The 6,816-nt window shown below is 38.0% G+C and overlaps 1 long non-coding RNA gene across 1 annotated transcript; it reads left to right on the top strand.

Annotated features, from left to right (window-relative positions):
* Nucleotides 1-467: 467 nt before the first annotated feature.
* LOC133804373 (uncharacterized) lies at nucleotides 468-2,536 on the top strand. The gene is made up of 3 exons (XR_009878443.1): nucleotides 468-530; nucleotides 1,243-1,347; nucleotides 2,277-2,536. It is a non-coding gene; the product is annotated as an uncharacterized LOC133804373 (long non-coding RNA).
* The last annotated feature ends 4,280 nt before the right edge of the window (nucleotides 2,537-6,816 follow it).

The following is a 6,816-nucleotide window of genomic DNA, read 5'->3' as shown; positions in this document are numbered from 1 at the left end:
AATCTCAGGGTGACTTGTGATCAACAAGTTGCTTTAAACTGATCTACAAGAGCTGTTGCTGTTCTTTACTTTTAGCTGTTGCTCTTCTTTGTGTGTACGAACTTTGTGTTGTGTATGTTACAGCTGGTTCAGCAATTACGTATCAGCAATTGCCTTAGCAATTAACCTGCTCTTTATATGTAGAATGGTGTTTAATGGTACATGCAGTTCTCTTTTCTGAAGTTTTGGTCATTTGTTTCTATGTTTTCTACATTTGCAATAGCAATTAAATCTATTATGTGCAAGATTTATAGTTTGCCACCTATTATGTGCCACAGATGACTGTTTAACAAGTCCTAGAAGCTTAAAGAACACTACGCTATACAGTACTACAGAAAATCTGTTTCTTATTGCAAAGTTTTAATATTGATATTTCTTTCCATGCTTATTTTTGCATGACTAGAGCTAATTTTCGGATTAAGCATGCCCATCATCTTACACCTGGGACTGCAGACTGGTTTGGTGAACTAGGGATTATTGCTTCAGTACAGGTTCATCACAGCTCTCTGTTGCACTCTAGTAACATACTGTAACATTTAAGGTTAAGTTTTGAATTAAATGTTGGTTTCTGTGTGTGATACTAGATATGCATTTTTTTTTAAGAAACTACATAATTTAACAATGAAGTGTAGATAACCACTACAACAAAGTGAAGTAATTGTCACTTAAGGTTCTTATTTTAATACTTTTCCATAAAACTTGTGTAGAATTTGGAAATATCTTGTCTTGAAAAGAATTTGGATATGAGACTCAGTGTAGTCACCAAAGAAACTAAACCTGGTCTAACTGTAAGTCTTCTATATATCATATTAACTGAAAATCTAGCTTTCTAGAGACTACAGAGATATTGATTACTGCTAAATTATTCATGCTATATTATAGGAAGATGACATGCTATTTAATTTTTTATAGTAACCTTGTTATTATGAACACTTAGAATCTTGTGCAACTGGGATATCTAACTGAAACTAATCTAGATTTCTAATGTTTTGACAATACTAATTAACTAAAAGCTTCTGCAGCAATACCTGCTAGGTTGTGTGTTTTGCTTTAATGGGCATTAGCAGCTCATTTCATGCTCAAGAAACTGCTGTGAGTGGGCAATTGGAGAGTCGAGTGTGGTTAATAATGTTCTTTTCCTGTGTACTGTGTTATGTTTGTTTCTTTCCACGTTAATGCTCTTGTCTCTTATCATTTGCCCAGGGTTGTTGAGACCATCTGCACTTTGGTCAGGAAATTATCTCCTAATCCTAATAGTGCTGCTATAATGGTCATGGGCGTTAACATCTTGGCAAAGAGATTGAAATGGTAAGCTAACCCATATTGCATTTTTTTTATACTTTTGGGTATAAACTTATATATGGCTCTTTCCACCAACACGTTTCTTATGAGAAGATTTTGTATTCTTCTCTGTATCAATTTGTATGCTGACTTGAAAAATAAAATAAAAAAATTGTATAATTGTGTAATGACCTCTATCGTTATGCTTTTTTTTCTTTCTTTTTCAACTGTCCTTTGTTTATTGATATTTATTTTATTCTTCACTTTATGCCATCTGAAATTTGTACTTATTTTGTTAATTTAGTTGTGCATTGCTTACATTGATACCATTTTGGTAAATATGCAGGAAGGATGCTTTCTCTTCAATCTTGTGATATTTGTGATTGTAGAGTTATTTTGACTGGATTTGGGTAGTATTCGGTGCTTTGCTTCTTTTGTGTTATTATTGTGATTGTTTCTTTTTTAAAGATCACATGAATGCTTTTTTTCATCATGGTTTTTTCTTCACCCTGTTGAGGACATTTGTTTGTTTCCTTTTTGATTGCAGTTCCCATAGTATCTTTTATTTGATAATTTCTCTAGTCCAATAACCAATTTCATGAACCTTAATATTGCTGTCTTATTGGGTGTTCAGTGTATTATTATGCAGGACTCAATATTAATTTGTTACTGGATGTTCCTTGCCAGTTTTATTTTCATGTTATCTTATTCTGTCTTCATATCTATATGATCAATTTCTTGATGCATATGTCCAAACTTAATCTAATATGTTGAAAAAATAATTTCTTACTTGATTATGAGATTGGATTCATAGTTGAGTTGCTCATTTTAGTTTGAAGCTTTATGAAGTTAAGAATAAGTTTTATACAATAATGCTTATGGTTTAAGACAATTAAAAAAAAACTGCACTCTATATGTTTTATATATTTCTCTAAAATGGCTGGATCCTTTTTCAGATTGGGGTTCTTGATTGAGTTTCTATCCCATGCTGCCATTGTTGGGTTCATGGGAGGAGCTGCCATTACAATTGCCCTTCAGCAGCTCAAAGGATTGCTTGGCATAAAAAAGAATTTCACAAAGAAGACTGATATTGTCTCTGTTTTGCGCTCAGTGTTTAATTCAACCCACCATGTTGTAATATGATTTCTTAAGCCTAGACTAGTAGACTAAATATTGTAATTACATTTGAGTAATTAATAAAAATCTATTTATGTTACCTTATTTGGCTTCAACTTTCATATTTGTTTTCCTAGTTTTGTGTAAGTAAAAAAAGATTATGTTTCTCTAAGCTAATATAACACATGTGTTATACTAAAGTGTAGTATAACACAAATAATGTGTTATACTAAAGTGTAGTATAATACAAATTTATAAGTATTGAAATGTGTTATATAATCGACTATAAATAACATAATTAAACACTTATCTATTTATTAAAATAACACAAAAATTGTCTTATCGTTGACAGTATAATAACACATCTGTATAACAATGATAAAGTGTTATGTAAAGTACCCTGACCTCCGATAACATAGTCGGTCTTAACACATCAAAAAGTGTTATGACATATTTTGATAACACATTTTCAGTGTTATTAAAAGCATTTTTTCTTGTAGTGCAAGAACCTGAAGGAGAATGGATTCATCAGGGTAGCATTTTCTCCATCATGGGTCTCTAATCCCGTGCTTGTTCCCAAGCCGAATGGCAAGTTGCGAACATGCGTGGATTTCACAGACCTTAATAAAGCCTGCCCTAAAGATTGTTTCCAACTCCGTAGAATTGACCAACTGGTCGATGCCACTGCAGGGTACGAGATTCTCTCATTCATGGATGCATACTCCGGATATAATCAGATCAGTATACATCCTCCTGATGAGGATCACACTAGCTTTTAGACTGATACAGGGCTTTACTGTTACAAAGTAATGCCCTTCGGTTTGAAAAATGCTGGTGCGACTTACCAGTGACTGGTCAACCACATGTTTAAGGAGCTGATCGGCACAAACATGAAGGTATATATCGATGACATGCTGGTTAAGTCAAAGAAGGCAAAATGGCATATAGGGGACTTGCAAGAATGCTTCAACGTCTTGAACAAATATCAGATGAAGCTAAATCCCCTCAAGTGCTCCTTCATAGTAGGATCAAGGAAGTTCTTGGGATTTATAGTAAACTCGCGAGGAATTGAGGCCAATCCCGAGAAGATCAAAGCCCTAGTTGATATGAAATCGCCAGCAAAGATTAAGGATGTTCAAAGCTTAACCGGAAGAATTGCTGCTCTCAGTAGATTTATTTCCAAATTGACAGACAAATGCGTCCCATTTTTAATCTACTCAGGAGCAACAAGAAATTCGAATGGACAGAGGAGTGCAAACAAAATTTTCAAGCCTTAAAGACTCACATGTCGCAACCTCCGATTCTATCAAAGCCGGTTGATAAAGAGACTCTATTCATCTACTTGGCGGTAACAGAAGACGCTGCTAGCGCTGTCCTAGTGAGAGAAGAAGAAGGCGTGTAGAAGGCTGTCTATTATGTAAGCAAGAGGATAATTGGAGTGGAGCTGCGGTATCCACCTATTGAAAAATTAGCCTATTGCTTAATCTTAACCTCCAGGAAGCTGCGACCCTCCTTCCAAGCTCACCCAATCACAGTTTTGACCGACCAACCTCTATGACATGTTCTACAGAAACTATAGGCCGCGGGCCGATTATTGAAATGGGCTGTCGAACTTGGGTAGTTTGATATCTCTTACTTGCCATGAGCAGCGATAAAAGGGCAAGCCTTGGCGGACTTCATCGCAGAATTCACTGGGCTTCTAGATAGCGAGCAGCCAGAAGCGCCTAAAGAGCTTGAGCCTCAAAATCAAACTCCCCCATGGAAGTTGTACACAGACGACTCTTCTAATGAACATCACGCAGGAGCAGGAATGATTTTGATAACGCCTAAGGGGTATTGATTTCACTGCGTAATCAGGTTTGACTTCACTGCTTCTAACAACGAAGCCGAGTATGAAGCATAACTTGCTGGATTACGGCTAGCCAAAGACATGCACATAAAATTGCTAGATATCTACAGTGACTCCCAACTAGTGGTCAATCAAGTGATTGGAGAATATCAGGCCTAAGGCTTAAAAATGGTTGCTTACTTAAATAAAGCAAAGGATTTATTGGTGCAATTTGACAAGTACACCCTCCAGCAAGTACCTCGCGACCAGAATTCAAACGTTGATGCCTTGGTCAAATTAGCAAGTGCGAAGGATGCTGGAACTCTAAACAAAGTGCCAGTTGAGCGACTATCTGCACAAAGCATCCAAGTAGAAGAAACATCTTTGGTGATCCAGGCGGCAGATACGTGGATGGCACCTTACATAGAGTACTTGAGGCAAGGCGTGTTACCAACGGCCAGAAACAAAGCTAGGACCCTTTAGCGGCAGGTTGCTAGGTATATCCTGGTCGATGGAATCTTGTACCGAAGGGGATATTCAATGTCACTCCTCAGATGTATTTCGAAAGAGAAGGCCAAAGAATTGTTGACAGAGGTCCACGAAGGCTTTTGTGGGGACCATGCTGGGGGGCAGAGCTTATAAAAAAAGATCCTAAGGCAAGGATACTTCTGGCCATCAATGAATGAAGACTCAATGGAATTCGTGCATAGATGTGACAAATGCCAGAGGTTCTCAAAAATTCCACGAGCAGCTCCTAATGAGCTAAAACAGATGCAAAGTCCGTGGCCGTTTGCAGTCTGGGGTATAGATTTAGTCGGATCTCTGCCCACAGGAAAGGGCGGCCTCAAGTATGCTGTGGTGGTCGTTGATTACTTCACAAAATGGGCCGAAGCTGAGCCACTTGCAACCATAACGACCAAGAAAGTGCTGGATTTTGTGGTTAAAAACATCATATGTCGCTATGAATTGCCAAGGAAGATTGTCTCAGACAACGACACCCAGTTTGATAGTGATCTGTTCACAGATTTTTGCGAGCGACATGGAATTATCAAGAGATTTTCTTCAGTCACTCATCCTCAAGCAAACGGACAAGTCAAAGCAGTCAATAAAACGCTAAAGGATACTCGAAAGAACAGACTTGAGGAGGCAAATGGGGCATGGCCAGAGCAATTTCCTGTAGTCTTTTGGTCGTACAGAACTTCCCATTGAATAGCAACATGCCATACTCCATTTTCCTTAGCTTATGGATATGAGGCTATGTTGCCTGTTGAGTTAGATCCGTCGTTGCATCGAAGAATAACGTATGATCAAGGCACCAATAGCCAGCTATTGATGGAATCTCTTGATTTGGTCGATGAAAAGCGAGAGCAGGCCCAACTCCGAGTAGCAGCTTACCAGCAAAAGGTCGCTCTGTATTTTAATTCTAAAGTACGAGAAAGGAAATTCAATGTCGGAGATCTGGTACTTCGAAGCATTTTCCTTAGCACCCGCGACCAGGCTGCTAGAGTACTCGGACCTAATTGGGAAGGACCGTACCAAATTGAAGAAGTCCTTCAACCAGGCACCTATAAACTTGTCCGCTTGAATGGAAATCTCATTCCTCACTATTGGAATGGAGAACACCTGCGCAACTACTATCAATAAACAATTCTTTTTAAAGAATTGGCTTGTATTAATTTTATTTTTTACAAGTTATGAAAAAGGGTTGGTCATTTTATGTGACTGATCGCTTATAAATGTAAGATTATTTCAATGATCACTCGTACAGACACAATTTTTCCATTTATTACGAGAAATAAAAGGGACTGTGCGCAACCAGTCATTCTTGTCAATTATTGTATTTATTACAAATATTTGCTCATTACGTGTTTTGTTTTGCTGTATTATCATTTTAAATTCTCTGCTGCGAGCGGAAATGTTCGAACAAGTTTTGGTCAAGGCAAGTGACCAAGGACCTAAAGCTCCTCAATCACTGGGGGGGGGGGGGGGGCGTATAAGGTATCTAGTAAGTAAAGCATATTGAAAGGTGTGTAAACACATGAGCAAAATAAGTGAAAGCATGCTACGGTACTGTAACGACCCAAATCTGCTAATGAGGCTTAAGGGCCTTGATTAGCGTGCCTGGAGGGCATGATGGGATTTATGTGTGACTTTGATGAGTTAAATGCATGATTATGATTTAAAGCATGTTATATGACTATTTGTTTACCTGAGATGCATGACTATGTATATTAGTATGCATGTAGGCCCGGATCGTGTTAGAAGGGCATAATTGTAATTTTGGCCATGTTGGGCATAACTGTAATTTTGGCCATGTTGGGCATAACTGTATTGATATGTGATGATTGTTGGGACCACAGTGGTATGTGGGTGTATCTGTGATTTGTGACTCGAGGCGATCCCAGTGAGCAGGCTAGCGGAAAGTCATGACGGGAATTTATACCCGGCTCGGGGTGAGCCTGGGGGTATAAGCAGGAATTTAGAGAATAGATTGAGATTAATTTTGATGATGGGGAATATTAATTTGGTGATTTATCAGGTGTTGGAAAGCA

Source organism: Humulus lupulus, chromosome X (assembly GCF_963169125.1).
Source record: "Humulus lupulus chromosome X, drHumLupu1.1, whole genome shotgun sequence".
NCBI lineage: Eukaryota > Viridiplantae > Streptophyta > Magnoliopsida > Rosales > Cannabaceae > Humulus > Humulus lupulus.
Note: the sequence above shows the minus strand (reverse complement) of the source record. Positions and strands in the feature narration are given on the sequence as shown.